At 41.6% G+C, this 17,424-nt stretch overlaps 1 long non-coding RNA gene and 1 pseudogene across 3 annotated transcripts in view; both read left to right on the forward strand.

Annotated features, from left to right (window-relative positions):
* Positions 1-17,424, forward strand: part of LOC135967479 (uncharacterized) — a 45,582-nt gene that overhangs the window by 838 nt on the left and 27,320 nt on the right. For 2 of the 3 annotated variants that reach the window (XR_012424834.1, XR_012424833.1), the window contains exons 2-4: positions 6,147-6,196; positions 6,549-6,725; positions 13,878-13,927. This is a non-coding gene — a long non-coding RNA (uncharacterized lncRNA). The remainder of the gene's footprint in view (positions 1-6,146; positions 6,197-6,548; positions 6,726-13,877; positions 13,928-17,424) is intronic. The other variant, XR_012424835.1, reaches the window with a different exon arrangement.
* LOC102144480 (thioredoxin pseudogene) lies at positions 11,834-12,285 on the forward strand (annotated as a pseudogene).

Here is a 17,424-nt window from a genome sequence, read left to right on the forward strand (position 1 = left end):
AGGTCCTATGGGGCAATGGCCTTAAAATAATAACACGCAAAGTACTGGCTATGCCAGTAACTGCTGTGAAGGCTTTACAAATACTAACTCCTTTATTTTATTTATTTTTGTAGGGACACGGGTCTTCTATGTTGCTCAGGCTGCTTTCCAATTCCTGGCCTCAAGCCATCCTCCCACCTTGGCCTCCCAAAGTGGTGGGATGACAGGGGTGATCCACCATACCCAGCCTTAACTTCTACAATCCTCACAACTTCAGGAAGACTCTATCATTATCCCACTTTTAAAGATGAGGACATTTAGCACTTGCAGTGAAGTAAATGGCACTGCTGCAATCCAAACCCTGAATATGAGGCTGTTATTAACCATGTGGCTATATTAAAAGTGATGTAAAACACATTCCTACAACTTTTATATAATTCCTTACTTAGATATTTTGATTCTGAAAATACATGAGGATCAAACTGATAATCTCTTCAACAGGCAGACAGTGGCCTTGAAAATATAGAGTCTAAAAGGGAGTATGATGAAGCATGATTACATTAATTCTGAGACAGCAGCGTCACTACGCCCCACCCAAACCAGTAATTCCTGTACAAAAGAACTGGTTTAGAAATCTGCCTCCACCTAGAGTTCTAGAGTAGCAGTAGAGGACACATCTTTTTAAGGATTTGAATACATTTTTTTTTTTTTTGAGATGGAGTGTCACTCTGTTGCCCAGGCTGGAGGGCAGTGGCATGATCTCCACTCACTGCAACCTCCGCCTCCACCTAGAGTTCTAGAGTAGCAGCAGAGGATACATCTTTCTAAGGATTTAAATTTTTTTTTTTTTTTTTTTTTTGAGACAGAGTCTTACTGTGTTGCCCAGGCTGGTCTGCAGTGGTGCGATCTTGGCTCTCTCTATCCTCTGCCTCCCAGGTTCAAGTGATTATCCTGCCCCAGCCTCCCTAGTAGCTGAGATTGCAGACATGCACCACCATGCCTGGTTAATTTTTGTATTTTTAGTAGAGAGGGGGGTATCACCATGTTGGCCAGGCTGGTCTTGAACTCCTGACCTCAAGCGATCCACCTGCCTCGGCCTCCCAAAGTGCTGGGATTACAGGTGTAAGCCACCATGCCTGGTTGGATTTAAAATATTTTTGCTGGGCACTTTGGCTCCTGCTTGTAGTCCCAGCAACCTTGGAGGCTGAGGTAGGAGGATACCTTAAGCCTAAGAATTGGAGGCTGCAGTGAACTGTGATGGTGCCACCACACTCCAGGCTTGGCAACAGGGCAATACCCTGTCTCTCTCAAAAATAAATTTAAAAAATAAAATGTTTTAAATTTGCATTTTCTTCAACGTCTTTCCCAAAGCCCAACTTCTTTTATTCTAATAGTTGCTTTTAAGATTCATCTTGAGGACAAATCAGGCTCTCTAAAATAAGATGCAGTACTAATCAAAATATACTGACAACAGAATATACCTTTTTCTGTCCATATTATGCTGTAATGGATATTTAAGTTGGTCCTAGGAATCCCTACAATCTGGTTGGAAATTTTGGTTTGATTTTTCTTTGGATGTCACTGGAAGGATTAATGAGTTTCTCAGAATCTTTGTGGTGATTGCTTCACGGTCTTGACATATTTCCAACAACCTGGAGCGGAAATGTGAGGGCAAAGGCTGCTATATACTGTTAAGCTATGCTCAGAGGACATTAATACTGCCTCATATGTTACAATATATTTTCTATCTTGAGCTTAACATTGTAATACATCTTGAAATTCTTGTGATTCTATCTTGAAATTAACATTGTAATACATGTACTACATCTTGACATTCTTCTAATTCTATCTTGAAATTAACATTGTAGTACATGTGATACATCTTGACATTCTTGTAATTCTATCTTGAAATTTACATTGTAATACATGTGATACATCTTGATATTCTTGTGATTCTATCTTGAAATTAACATTGTAATACATGTAATACATCTTGAAATTCTTGTGATTCTATGTTGAAATTAACATTGTAATACATGTAATACATCTTGACATTCTTGTGATTCTATGTTGAAATTTACATTGTAATACATGTAATACATCTTGACATTCTTGTGATTCTATGTTGAAATTAACATTGTAATACATGTAATACATCTTGAAATTCTTGTGATTCTATGTTGAAATTAACATTGTAATACATGTAATACATCTTGAAATTCTTGTGATTCTATGTTGAAATTAACATTGTAATACATGTAATACATCTTGACATTCTTGTGATTCTATGTTGAAATTAACATTGTAATACATGTAATACATCTTGAAATTCTTGTGATTCTATGTTGAAATTAACATTGTAATACATGTAATACATCTTGACATTCTTGTAATTCTATCTTGAAATTAACATTGTAGTACATCTTGACAAGTCAACTTTTAACAAACCCAGTGCTTTTTTTCTGTGCAGCCATGGAGTCAGAAATACAGGAATTATATTCACAGTTTTATCAGCCGAATTTTTTCCCCAGTGGTTTGTTTTCTTTGGTTTGGTTTGGTTTGGTTTGGTTTTCCGTTTTTAGAGCTCTAATGCTTAAATGCCAGTGGTTTTTATCCACGTTGTTAGCAAGTTAGGTTGGTTCCTCCTTCAAATCTGTCCGGAGTCCAGTAACTTATCACCACTTTCTCTGCTTCCGGCCAGATGCTCACCACTATCACTTACTTCCACCTTGTCCTCCAATCTACTCTTTTTTTTTTTCTGAGATGGAGTTTCACTCTTGTTGCCCAGGATGGAGTGCAATGGCATGATCTCGACTCACCACAACCTCCGCCTCCTGGGTTCGAGCGATTCTCCCACCTCAGTCCCCCGAGTAGCTGGGATTACAAGCATGAGCCACCACACCCAGCTAATTTTGTATTTTTAGTAGAGATGGGGTTTCTCCATGTTGGTCAGGCTGGTCTCGAACTCCCAACCTCAGGTGATGCACTTGCCTCGGCCTTCCAAAGTGCTGGGATTACAGGCGTGAGCCACTGTGCCTGGCTCCTTCAATCTACTCTTGACACAGTAGCCAGAAAATGCATGTTAAAAGCCAGACTGAGCTCCCCCTCAAAACACTTCACTGGCTCCCAACTTCTCTGGTAGCAAAAACCAAAGTCCTTCAATGGCTCAAGGCCTTTCCCTTTACCTACTGATCTCAGCCCTTATTCCTCTTACCCCAGTGGTATAATATAAAATATATTTGGCCTTTGTCCCCAGTTTCTGTCATAGAGCTCTTAAAATCCTTGAAATTTCCTGAGTGATAGAAGTGTCTTTCCGTGTTCATAATGAGCCCCTAAACTCCTGAGTTTATGCTAATGAGATGATTTAGGGTGGGGGCCCTACATAGCCTCAGCATGGGGGCTAATCACCAGAAAGACCAAGTGATTGGAGGAATAGAGGGTTAGAACTTTGAGCTTCACCCACTGACCTCTGTGAAGGGGAGGAGAGGGCCGGAGATCAAGCTCTCTAAGTAGTCTTGAACAAAAGGATTTGATGAGAGAGTCCCTATAGTTGAACACATGTAGGTGCTGGACATTGGCTCACCTAGAGAGGGCATGGAAGCTCTGTGCCCTGCCCCCCAACCTTGCCCTGTGTACCTCTTCATCTGGCTGTTCATCTGTATACCTTATAATATCATTTATAATAAATCAGTAAACGTGTTTTCCTGAGTTCTCTGGGCTACTGGGGACACGGGAACCTCAGAAACCCGTTAGTCAGAAGTATGGGTGGCTTTGACTCATGATTGCTATCTGAAGTGGGGGCAAGCTTGTAGGGCTGAGCCCTCACCTGTGGGATCTGACACTATTGCCAGGTGGATAGAATTGAAATGAATTATAGGACACCAAGTTGATATAATTGCTTCTGTAAAGGCAGAAGGAAATTTATACCCTCAGAAGTTTTGATAGTTTGAATCTATAAAACAAACTGACAATAGATTAACAGGAGAAAAGACATATCGATTTATCAACTTGCAAGCTAGCGAGAGGCAAACAAAGTATGAAACTCAAAGAAGGGCCAAATGGCTGAAGCTTAAATAGGACCCTGAGCTACAGAAAGAAACCGGGGCCTCTGATGGGGAGGTGGTGACCAAAGTCATTGAAAGGTGATGGTAGAGTAAGTGTGTGGCAAGCAAAAGTTTTCTTCTTATACAGATAAAAAGTCTTTCCGACTAGAAAAATGGTTTTAAAAAATAGGTGAAAAGTCTGTCCAATCAGATGTGGTGGCTCACACCTATAACCCCAATACTTTGGGAGGCTGAGGCCTGAGGATTACTTGAGCCCAAGAATTTGAGACCTGTCTGGGCAACATGGCAAAACCCCATCTCTACAAAAAATATAAAAGGTTAACCAGGCGTGGTGGCACACACCTGTGGTCCCAGCTACTCAGCAGACTGAGGTGGGAGGATCACCTGAACCCAGGGAGGTTGAGGCTGCAGTGAGCTGTGATTGCATTACTGTTCTCCAGCCTGGGCAACAAAGTGAGACTCTGTCTAGAAAAAAAACAAACAACAACAACAACGAAAAAACCTGTCCAGGTACATTGTCCTGGGCTCTCCTGAGACACAAGTTCATCTTCTCTAGTTAGTGTAGATTCCAAGGAGGGGGTCTAAGACAATTGCATTTCTTCTGCAGAAACTTCCCTTAATCAGATAGAGGAAGTTTAGAGAAAGTCCCTCCCTGCCTGTAGATGGGTGAGGGTGGTGGGGTGAGGCAAGAGAAAATCAGACAGTCCTTGGTTCTGAGATTTATTTCTAAGCCCTTTCAATTTCCCCCTTAAAAGTACTCAGCCATGCCAAAGTGCCACAACTTGGGGCATTATTTTCTAAGCTCCAATACTTGGTATGTGGGGAAATCACCAACTTCCACTTATCTGGTCACAGAAATGTGCTGCATTGAATGTGAGAATAGAGTGAAAACTATTTTTTTCATTACACTCCCTCCCATACACGCACATTGCACCCTGGCTATACTAGCCTTGCAATTCTTCCATCACAAAGCCTCAGGGCTTTGCCCTGGGTGTTCTCTCAGCCTAAAACAGGTTCTCTTAGATGTCTATATTGGTCACTTCCTCTTTCCTTTCATGTCTTTGCTGAAAGGTCACATTCTCAAGGCAGCCTATTCTGACTACCGATTTATTTATGTATGTATTTATTTTATTTATTTATCTTTTTGAGACGGAGTCTCGCTCTGTTGCCCAGGCTGGAGTGCAGTGGTGTGATCTCAGCTCACTGCAACCTCCACCTCCCAGGTTCAAGCGATTCTCGTGCCTCAGCCTCCTGAGTAGCTGGGATTACAGGTGCCCATCACTACACCCAGCTAATTTTTTTGAATTTTTAGTAGAGATGGTGTTTCTCCATGTTGGCCAGGCTGGTCTTGTACTCCCAAACTCAGGTGATCCGCCCATCTCTGCCTCCCAAAGTTCTGGAATTATAAGTGTGAGCCACCACACCCAGCCCTGTCCACCCATTTAAATTGTAATCTAACATTTTACCTGGTGTATTTTTTTGTCTTGTAAAAAGAATTCAACATCTAAACTGTTGGAACTTTAAATTTTTTGGACCTTAAAGGAACGTGCTTATGGAGCCTGAGTCACTTGACAGGCAGCTGTAACCTAAGCAGCTATAACCTAGGCAGCTGTAGCCTTTGTTTCTCTCATCATAGATTAACCTTCTTCTTTATCTATATGGTTTTGTAAAATGTTGTAAGTGACTAATGGGCTCCAGAGAAGACCCCTTTCCTCTTGACTGTTGATCTTCATTATAGATTACCTTTCCTCTTAACTCTCTCACACTAAGGCTTATGACTAGCACATTGTCTAAGAAGGAACGTTAAATATACTCTTAAGTTGGGAAGAAAATGAAAACAAGCTGTATGGAAAGGAAAACAAATCATAAGTAATTTATAACCCATAAATCAGCTTTCTATGGAAAATTTTGCCGGCACAGTGGCTTATAGGCTGGGCATGGTGGTTTACCCTATAATCCCAGCACTTTGGAAGGTCAAGGTGGGAGGATTTCTTGAGCCCAGGAATTTGAGACCAGCTTTGGTAACATAGTGATGTTATATATAAAGTTTCGGTGCCACAAAAGAAATAGCACTCGAATAAAAATTTTCTTTTTGATTCTCAGGAAGGCAAGGTACTTCTATAGAAGGGTGTGCCCTTACAGATGGAGCAATGGTGAGTGCACACTTGGACAAGGGAGGGGAAGGAATTCTTATCCCTGACGCACATGGCCCCTGCTGCTGTGTCATTCCCTTATTGGCTAGGGTTAGACCGCACAGGCTAAACTAATTCTGAGTGGGTAATTTAAAGAGAGTGATGGGGTGAGGGGTTTGATGGGAAAAATGGTTACGACAGAGCAGGTAATCGGAATGAGTCAGGGTGGAGTAAGTAATCACAAAAGGTTGCTATATGAGGAAGTTAAGTTTAAAAGTAGAAGGCAAATAATTGAACATACTGACATATTGATTCTTTGAAAAGAAATTTAGGACCCATATCTAACAACCCCTCCCCTTGTATTTCCTTACAGCTTTCTTTTCAAACTTTTTTTAGCATGCCTTGGCTTAGTTGTTTTGCTTGATTTTCCAAAAGAAGAAGCTTCTCTGGATAAGGTGGAGGATAGTTAAGGGAGGTTTTATTAAGTGCCATTTTTATGAGCCTCTGCATCAACCCACCGATGCATGGTATGACACAGCACCCAACAAGAGTAAGTACACCTATTATGGCTGCGAGGGAAGTAAGAATTTAGACTATTATTGCTTTCCATTTACCAAACCACTTTTCTAGCCATCCTGTAAAGGGATCATTTACCCCGAGTTGCTGGCTAACTCATTGGATAGAGCAATCAGACCTTACAATGCCCTTGTTATACTTCCATTGGGGCAGTGTTGTTTGGGATGAAGGTGCAACATTGAGTTTTAATCATGATGCAAACTCCTCCTCTTTCTGTTAATATCATGTCTAAGGCTAGCCTATTTTCCCAAGCCATCTGGCTAGTATCCTCTAATTGTTCAACTATTCCTTTAACAACATCTCTAGTGTAGTTAATAAATCGCTGTTGTAGTAGATGTAGTTTATCCAATCTACATTTTTATTGTCACCTACCAAAATATTGACTCAAATCCTGCAGCTATTTGATTTCAGGCTTTAAATTGATCTGGTATTCCCCCATGGGACTCTAATTGTGTCTAAATAAACATGAGAGTTGAAAGACCCATAAGGGGCTTCCCTCGCTTTACGATGTCTTATTTTTCCTTCCTCTGGTTGATGAAATGCCTTGGCAAAAGGGATAGCCAATTGAACTAAAGCACAAATGCCACTTCAGTTATTGGCAGAGTGTCCAGTAAAGGTCCATCACAATACCACCACACATCTGCTCGGGGATGAATAAGGGCTGACTGATTGATAAGCTCTTGAAAATTCTTAAGCTCACTGCATCCCTTCAGGTCTCCAAGGAATGCTAAGTTTCCTCCCTGTCGTGAGAGACATGAAGTGAACTTAGTGTTGGGAGATGGAAGCTGGATGGCCCTTGGGGGCTGACCCGCAGGGTGCCAGACTTTGGGGTATAGCAGAGAGAGAGCTTGGCACAACTTATTACTCCAGGCTGTAGAATCCTGGAAAAGGGCTACCATGCAGCCTACACATGGTCGACTGGAGGATTACCCTAGTGGAAAGGGGACAGTCTGGGCCTCTGGCCTGCTGTGTGCACAAGCATAACAATTGCTTTTGTTTAATGTGTGGACGGAATATTTGATCCAGTCCAACCAGGCATTTGCATCTTGGTATCCTGTCTTAATTGCCAAAGTTTGTTTTAAGTGTTTAACTTTTATGATCCTCTAGTAAAATGAATGCATGGTTTTAGGAAATTACAAAAACCAGTTGGGGCAGTCCATCCTTGCTCTTTAGTGGTCCACAGAACGTTGGACCAACTATGGCATGAAAGCTCTACATCGGGGGGCAAGACTCCTGGTTGGCACTGGGGTCTTTATTGAAATCTCCCCAGATTAAATGGTCCCAATTTACTAAGGCCCAGTCTGGGGAGAGTCAGGAGAGACAGAGGTACTTTTCTGAAGTAGAGAGCTGTCTTTGACTTGGCAAGTCCCCACAAGGTATAACAAAGCAAGTATCAAATGCAATAGTTTGAGGCAAAATTGACTTGCTTATGTTATAACTAGATGGTCAGCAATAGAGCGAGGAAAGAAGCAAGAGTATTTGAATAGATGAAAGGGAGTTAAATTGTTCTTAGCTTTAGTTTGGTAGGGTTTTCCCCTGGGACCATGGCCCATGACTCTAGAGGGGGTTTGGCGCTTTGTTTTTCCTTTTTCTTTTCTTTTTTTTGAGACAGAGTCTAGCTCTGTTGCCCAGGCTACAGTGCAGTGGCGGGAACTTGGCTCACTGCAAGCTCCGCCTGCAGGGTTCACACCATTCCCCTGCCTCAGCCTCCCAAGTAGCCGGGACTACAGGCACCCACCACCACACCTGGCTAATTTTTTTTTTTTTTTTTGTATTTTTAGTAGAGATGGGGTTTCACCGTGTTAGCCAGGATGGTCTTGATCTCCTGACCTTGTGATCTGCCCACCTTGGCCTCCCAAAGTGCTGGGATTACAGGCATGAGCCCAGCCAGGGCTTTCTTGACTCGGGTGTAATGTGTCATCCTCTTTCTGCTGTACGAACGGCAGTCTCCGTGGTTAGCAGCACAAGGTAGGGTCCTTCCCAGGTGGCTCGAGTTTTCCTTCTTTCCACCCTTTGATGAGAACGTGATCCTCAGGCTGGTGCTGGTTTACTGGAGATTCTAGGAGTGGTACCTGTGCTAAAAGACTTCAGTTTTGAGGGAAAGGAAAGTGGAAGATAAACCAAGTAAATGATTTCTAAGAAATTCATCTTTTGTTTTAAATGTAGGGATATTAGCAGTGGACTTTATAGCCCTTGGTGCCTTCTTACTGAGAAATTTCCTTTAGCACCTATTTGTATTAGTTTTTAGACCAAAGAAAGTCAAACACCATTTTATATTTGATAACGCTTCCTGTATGATTTTTATACCTGATAAGCTAAATTTCGACTTTGTATTAGTATGTTATTAATGTTACAATCAATTTTAATAAAATCATGTAGACATATTTATCTAATTTTAACATCTAACCATAAGGTAAGATTTTTATAGACTCTTTTTAACCTTTTATAATTTTTGTTAAAGAGCAGGTTAGTGCTTTAAGAAAAATCCATTGTGCTTTTATTTTAATGTCCAGTTCACAGAAAAACTGGATGATACCCTTTTAACTTTAGCCAATATGTTTACACACAGAATTTCCTTTATAATTAACATTTTAAAACTTGCTTAAACCTTCAAAACAAAGTTTTTTTTTTAACCTTTTAATGTAGGTAAAAATCCACATTCTTATGCCTCCTTATAATCCTTTTACTAAAAGTATATTTTACTTTCCTTATACACCTTGCATATAAACTGTTTCTTCAATAGTTTTATATTCAGGAGTCCTAATTACTGTTACATTATACAACATTTCTTGCATAAATTCCCTTTTATAACACACTTTTTTTTTTCACGACTTTCACAGACAATTCGTTGACATGCCTCAACTTTCTGACTTGTTGCAAATGTCCCTTTCTTTAAACAACCAGTTAATTTATTTTAGGACAAGAATGTACCATATAACATTCTTTTTATGTAAATTCTCCTCCCACCCTCCCTCCTTTTTTTTCCCCAAAGATGATAACCATTCTTTTCCAAAGCAAACTTCCTTCATGTCTGTGGACTAGACTGCCTAAGGCCATAAGATTAGAAGTTAGGATAATACATGTTACACTGTTAACTTTTAGCAAACTTTACTTTTGTTGAAAACCTTGTAAGTTTGGGATTTCAATTATCCTTTGCTATTAATAAGACCTTGTTTAGTCCAAATTAACTCAGAATTGGTATAGATGGTTCCTTCATGGTTCTGTAAGTACTTTAAGGCTTGGCTGAGTGCAAACAGCTCACACATTTGAACAGACCAAGTGTTGGGCAATTTTCCTGGCTCTATTTCTACAGGAGTTTCTCCATCAATCACTGAATACCCATTGTGTCTTTTTCCCTCAATCACCCGGAGGAACCATCTATGAATAAGTGCCATCCAGTCTGGAAGGGGGTGTCTCCTGGGTCTGGTCAAACCTTTGTATGGTAATCAATGAAATCTAAACATGTATGTTCCTTCCTTAGATTTGGATTTCTTGTCAGGAAACTTGCTAGGTTGAGTGAATTATCAGTGGTCAATGTTAAATCATCCTTTTCTAACAGAATGGCCTCATACTTAAAGATTCTGGCGTCAGTAAGCCATCTCCCTGCTCTTTGGTTTAAGATAGTTCTAACTTGGTGCGACTTGCTTACTGTCAATTTTCCTCCAAAGGTTAACTTTCTGCTTTCCTTGACTAGTATTGCTGTAGCCGCGATGCATTGAGGCCATCCATAAGTGACTGGGCCTGAGACCTTTGATAGGAAGGCTACGGGCTGCTGGCAGCCTCCGTGTTCTTGAGTCAGCCCTCCTAAAGCTACCCCACTGTCCACATTAACAGAAATGTAGAATGGCTTTTCTAGGGATGGTAAGGCTAAAACAGGGGCAGTTATGAGCCTTTCCTTCAGCTTCTTGACTTGATCACCTTCCTCAGAAGTCCACGGGAGATGGTTAGGCTTCTCCTGGGCAAGTTTTTGATATAACAGTTTACTGTGCAGTGCATATGAGTCAATCCATAAGCGACAGTATCCGACTAACTCTAAAAAGTTCCCGAGTTCTTGTTTAGTCAAGGGTAAGGACACGATTCCCTCGATTCATTCAGGCCATATTCTTCACTTGCCTGCACTTATTAAGTGGCCTAAATATTTAACTTCGGGCTCTACATACTGAAGCTTTCTTTTTGAGACTCGTAGCCTCTCAAACTGCAGATGGTTAAGAATATGCGTAGAGAAGTCAGTTACCTTCTCTATATCTTCATCAGATATGAGAATGTCGTCCATGTACTGAAGAAGGTATATTTGTTCTGGAAGGCATATTTGTTCTGGGATGACAACTTTTTCTAGTACTTGTTCTAAAATGTGGCCGAAAAGATTAGGGGAGTCTGTGAACCCTTGGGGTAAGACTGTCCATCGATATTGTTGTTTCCGCCCTGAGTGGGGATCCTCCCACTCAAAAGCAAATATATCTCAGCTATCTTCAGTGAGGGAACATGCCCAAAAAGCATCCTTCAAATCTATTACAGTAAACCATTGATGATTATATGGACTGGCAGTATTGGGGTGTTATAAGGGGACATACAGGGCTCGAGAAGCCCATCCTTAATAAGCCCTTTGATTATAGGTTTTAACCCTATCCTACCTTCTAGGGGAATAGGGTATTGCTTCCTTCTTACTACTTCTCCCAGGATTTTTAGCTTGATGTGGATCAGAGGGACTTGGAGTTTCCCTCGGTTTTCTTCTTCGGACCAGATATTAGGATTAATATATCTTTCATCTGTAGTGGTGAGTAGGTTTAATGAGGTGAGGAATCCTCTTGGGCTGACTTGTAGACCTATGCCTAACTTTAACATTAAATTCCTCCCCAGTAAATTAGTTCCTGCTTCAGGGATTAACAAGAACTGAATATAAGCTAACGATCCTGGTATCTAACTTCTGTGCTTTCTAAAATTTTTGCTCTAAATCCTTCCCCTTTTACCCCAGAGACTAAAAGTTCCTCTGAGGAGGAGACAACATTAGACGGGAGGGAAACAAACAGAGGAGCAGGCAGTCCCTGAGTTGACTAAAAAGGTGATAAGCTGGCTTTGGATCCATTTCCATCGGTCCTTACAGCCGCTCCTCAGACCCCAGCAGCAAAGATGATGAAGCAGATCGAGAGCAAGGCTGCTTTTCAGGAAGCCTTGAACACCACAGGTGATAAACTTGTAGTAGTTGACTTCTCAGCCACGTGGTGTGGGCCTTGCAAAATGATCAAGCCTTTCTTTCATTCCCTCTCTGAAAAGTATTCCAATGTGGTATTCCTTGAAGTAGATGTGGATGACTGTCAGGATGTTGCTTCAGAGTGTGAAGTCAAATGCATGCCAACATTCCAGTTTTTTAAGAAGGGACAAAAGGTGGGTGAATTTTCTGGAGCCAATAAGGAAAAGCTTGAAGCCACCATTAATGAATTAGTCTAATCATGTTTTCTGAAAACATAACCAGCCATTGGCTATTTAAAACTTGTAATTTTTTTAATTTACAAAAATATAAAATATGAAGACATAAACCCAGTTGCCATCTGCATGACAATAAAACATTCATTCTAAAAAAAAAAAAAAAAAAAAAAAAAAAAAAGGTGCTAAGCTCATATTTAGATCCAACCTCAAAATTTATCAAGGGCTCCTGGTGGGACTCAAGATAAAAGAGAGAGCCTCTGAACCCCTTATTCTTCCTTGAAAGTCATGAGTGGAAGGGCTTCTTTTTCCTTTCTTAGTTTAGGACATCCTCATTTGAAGTGGCCTGTTCTTCCACATCTATAGCACCTATCTTGTCCTTCCTCCCTCTTAGTTCTGGGATTCCTTAACCCTGCTCCTCCATACTCTTTAGGGGGTCTGGATGAGGACCTTGGTCCTCCAGATGGAGGCTGGGGTCCTTTTAGAGAGGGGTCTTTAGGTTGCGAGGGAACAGGCTGGTGGGATGGTAACCCCAGTCAGGGTTATAAGGAGGAAGGATAACGTGAGTAGTGGGGGAATTGGAATGGGATCTGAGGTGGCAGCACTGTCTGAGGGGAAAGATTGGGGACACTGACTGGGGCACACTGAGTCTAGGGGATCCCATGCACTGGAGTCTTTAGGCATGACAGCTGGTTCCTCTGACTTTTCATTTTGAGGTGCTAGATTGGGTTCTTCCCAATTTAAGGGAAAAAGGAGGGCTGGTCCTTGCCTCCAACAAAGGGCATAGCCTAGTTCTTCTTGAGACACTGGACCTTTATCATTAACATATCGAATTAGAAGCTGACACGTTACATCCTCATTCGACCCAAACTTTAGCCAGAAGATTGAGGGTTTGAAGATGGGTCCCTGAGTCCAAATAAGACAGCAATATTTTATCATTTGTTGCTTTTTTCTATATTCAGTCCTTTCATTATCCTTCCAGTGTTTTAGCATGAGACCTAGGGGGCTATCTGGGGGGCTATCTTTGTTACCATCTTTATCCCCTTTGCTCCCTGTCTTGCTTGGGGTATTTCTCATCTTGATGGTTTTGAGGTAAGGTTCAAGTTTCAATTTCCCTTGCTGGAAATTTTTCAGCTTGTGGGGTGAGGCTCAATTTCCCCCACTGGCAATTTCTTGCCTTTTGGGATGAGGCTCACTTTCCCCACTGGAAATTTCTTGCCTTTTGTACTACTGGAGGTTCGTGTGAGGTTCAATCCCCCGCAGTGGGGATGTCTTGCCTCTTTTTAACCTCTATGCTACCCTGATGAAGGAGTACTTCACCGCCCCTCCCCACCCCCCGCGGCTTTCTTACCTTAGTCCCCACCACCAAGGAAATACTTTACCGGCTCCCGTGGCTTCTCCTTCCTTGATCTGTGCACAGAGTCATTGCTGCAGTATGTGAGGATCCTTTAAGCTTGGTGGCTGGCTTTTTTTTTGTCCCCTGCATTGCTGAGAGCTCGAGTTATTCCTTGCACTGGGTAGGTCTTGATTTCTCACCCCTGAAGTCATCTCAAGTGGGCGGTGTGCTCCTCCTTATGAGAGAGAACCAGAGACCATCCCTGGAGGGGAACGTAATCACAGGCAAGCCCCCAAATTGTTATATGTAAAGTTTTGGTGCGACAAAAGAAATAGCACCTGAATATAAAATTTTCTTTTTGATTCTCAGGAAGGCAAGGTACTTCTACAGAAGGGTGCGCCCTCACAGTTGGAGCAATGGTGAGTGCACACTTGGACAAGGGAGGGGAAAGAATTCTTATCCCTGATGCAGGTGGCCCCTGCTGCTATGCCCTTCCGCAATTGGCTAGAGTTAGACCACACAGGCTAAACTAATTCCAACTGGGTAATTTAAAGAGAGTGACGGGGTGATTGGTTTGGTGGGAAAAATGGTTATTACAGAGCAGGTAATCAGAATGAGTCAGGGTGGAGCAGGTAATCGAAAAAGTTTGCTTTATGAGGAAGTTAAGTTTAAAAGTAGAAGGCAAAGAATTGAACACACTGACATATTGATTCTTTGAAAAGAAATTTAGGACTCATATCTAACAGTAAGACTCCTGTCTCTACAAAAAAAATTCAAAATTAACCAGATGTGGCATGCGCCTGTGGTACCAGCTACTCAGGAGGCTTAACTGGGAGAATTGCTTGAGCTCTCCCACCTCAGGAGTTCAAGGCTGAAATGGGCTATGATCATGCCACTGCACTCAGATCTGGGTAACAGAGTGACACTCTGTCTGGAAGAGGAGGAAGGGAAGGAAAGGGGAGGGAAGGGGAGGGGAAGGGAGGGGAGGGGAGGGAAAAAGCTTATAATCCTGGCTAGGCACAGTCCTGGCTCACATCTGTAATCCCAGCAATTTTGGAGGCTGAGGCAGTCAGGTCACTTGAGTCCAGGAGTTCTAGACCAGCCTGGGCAACATGATGAAACCCCATAACTGCAAAAAATACAAAAATTAGCCAGGTGTGGTGTCATACAACTGTAGTCCCACTTTGGGTAGCTGAGGTAGGAGGATCACTTGAGCCTGGGAGGTCAAGGCTGCAGTGAACCTGATTATGCCACTGAACTCCAGACTGGGTGACAGAGTGAGATCCTGTTTAAAAAAAAAAATACATAAAAATAATCTTTCTTTCTCTTTCTTCTCTCTCTCTCTCTCTCTCTGTCCCTTTCTCTTGTCTTTTCTTTTTTCTTTTTGAGACAGAGTTTCACTCTTGCTGCCCAGGCTGGAGTGCAATGGCATGATCTCACCCACTGTAGCCTCTGCCTCCCAGGTTCAAGTGATTCTCCTGCCTCAGCCTCCCAAGTAGCTGGGATTAGAGGCACCCACCACTATGCCTGGTTAATTTTTTTTGTATTTTTAGTGGAGATGGGGTGTCATCATGTTAGCCAGGCTGGTCTCAGACCCTTGACCTCAGGTGATCCGCCCACCACTGCCTCCCAAAGTGCTGGGATTACAGGAGTGAGCCACCATGCCCAGTAATAAATTTCAACAAATAAAATATTACAATCTTGTTACAGGAACATCAAGTTCATATGCCTGCTGCATAGTAATAGACCAATACACGGAGACAGCATGGTTTGCAGCAGAGAAAGAGTTTAATGATTGCAGGGCAGCCAAGTAGAAAGGCAAGAGGAATCCTCAAATCCATATCCTCTGGGGAGTTCTGGACTGGGATTTTTAAGGAGATTGTGGAGGGCAAGGGGCTGGAAAATTGCGGCTGTTGATTCATTGTGGTAAGGGGATGAAGTCATCAGGATGTGGAAACTTCATTTGTTGGTGAGTCAGCTTCTCATAGAATCCTACAGACCAGCTGGCATCAGTAGTTGCAGTATGCAGGATCTGAAAGAATATCTCAAATGGAAAACAATATTTCACAATGCTTAAGTTGCTATCTCTAGAACAGCTAAGGGGAAGTATAATCTTGTGACAGAGTTTGTGTGATTCCGGTGCAGTGGGCAGTAAACAACTATGAGGAAACAGGTCAGAGAACAAGCTGACCTAATAATTAATGCTGAATGTGCTGCAAGCTTGGTTTGTTTTCATCTTCTCCCTCTCCCTTTTTCACTGATTAATTTTATAAAGTTTATAGGAACAGGTTTGATCCTGTTAAACTTCTTTTAATTTTGGAGCACTGACTTCATTTTTCTGCAGTCTGTATTTCCAGGATGGCTATTCCCAGTTTTTTTGCTGGAATAAACTCATTCAAACTGAATTCTGATTCTTTTGATTATTTCAAGTTGACAGTTCTATAGAGCTATATATACCTTGTTACCTGACACATCATTTAGCTATTTATTATTGTTATTTATTTCCTGTCTTTTATTTTATTTTCCACTAAAATATAAATTCCACAAGTGCAGAGATTTGCCTATTGGGTTAACCTGTATGTCCTCCAGAACCTAGTATTTCATGAGGTATATAAACCACTTTTTCTTTATATGTTTATTTTACTGGACACCTAGGTTGATTCCATATCTTGGCTATTGTGAATAGTGCTGCAATAAATAGGTGGAGGCCAATGTCTCTTCTATGTGAAGATTTTCTTTTCCTTGGATAACTTCCCGGTAGTAGGATTGCTGGATCATACAGTAGTTCTATTTATCTTTTTTTTGAGATGGAATTTCCCTCTTGTCACCCAGGCTGGAGTGCAATGGTGCCATCTCAGCTCCCTGCAACCTCTGCCTCCTGGGTTCAAGTGATTCTCCTGTCTCAGCCTCTCAAGTAGCTGGGATTACAGGCACACACCACCATGCCCAGCTAATTTCTGTATTTTTAGTAGAAATGGGGCTTCACCATGCTGGCCAGGCTGGTCTCGAACTCCTGACCTCAGGTGATCCACCCACCTCAGCCTCCCAAAGTGCTGGGAATACAGGCGTGAGTGACCATTCCCGGTCCTATTTGTCATTTTTAAAGAGAGCTTCATACTGTTCTCCATAGTGGCTGTACAGGTTGCATTCTCAAAAACAGTGTATACAAGAGCCCTTTTCTTGGCCAGGTGCGGTGACTCATCCCTATAATCCCAGCGCTTCAGGAGGTTGAGGCAGGGGGATCACTTGAGCCCAGGAATTCGAGACCATCCTGGGCAACACAGTGAGACTCCATCTCTGAAAAAAAAAAAAAAAAGGAAAGAAAGAAAAATTCCCCATCTGCATCCTCACCAGCATTTGTTGTTTTTTTGTCTTTTTGAAATTGTCATCCTAATTGGGGTGAGATAATACCTCACTGTGGTTTTGATTTGCATTTCCTTGATGATTGGTGATTTTGAGCATTTTTCATTTATTTGTTGGATTTGACCATTTATATATCTTCTTCTGAGAAGTGTCTATTTCTATTATTTGCCCATTTTAAAATAAGATTATTTGTTATTTTGCTGTTGCGATATTTCAGTTCCTTGTATATTCTGCATATTAATTTCCTGTCAGATGAGTAATGTGCACATCTTTTCTCTCATCCTGTAGGTTGTCTTTTCACTCTGTTGATTGTTTCCTTTGCTGTGCAGAAGCTTTTTAGTTTGATATAATTCTGTTTGCTTATTTTTGCTTTTTATCCTATGCTTTTGAGGTCTTATTCATAAAATCTCCCAGACCAATGTCATGAAGCATTTTTCCTATGTTTTCTTCTGGTAATATTATTGTTTCGGGTTTTACATTTAGGTCTTTGATCCATGTTCAGTTGACTTTTGTATAGAGTGAGAGGTGGGGATCTAGTTTCATTCTTCTCTAT

The sequence above is a fragment of the Macaca fascicularis genome, chromosome 15 (assembly GCF_037993035.2).
Source record: "Macaca fascicularis isolate 582-1 chromosome 15, T2T-MFA8v1.1".
Lineage (NCBI taxonomy): Eukaryota > Metazoa > Chordata > Mammalia > Primates > Cercopithecidae > Macaca > Macaca fascicularis.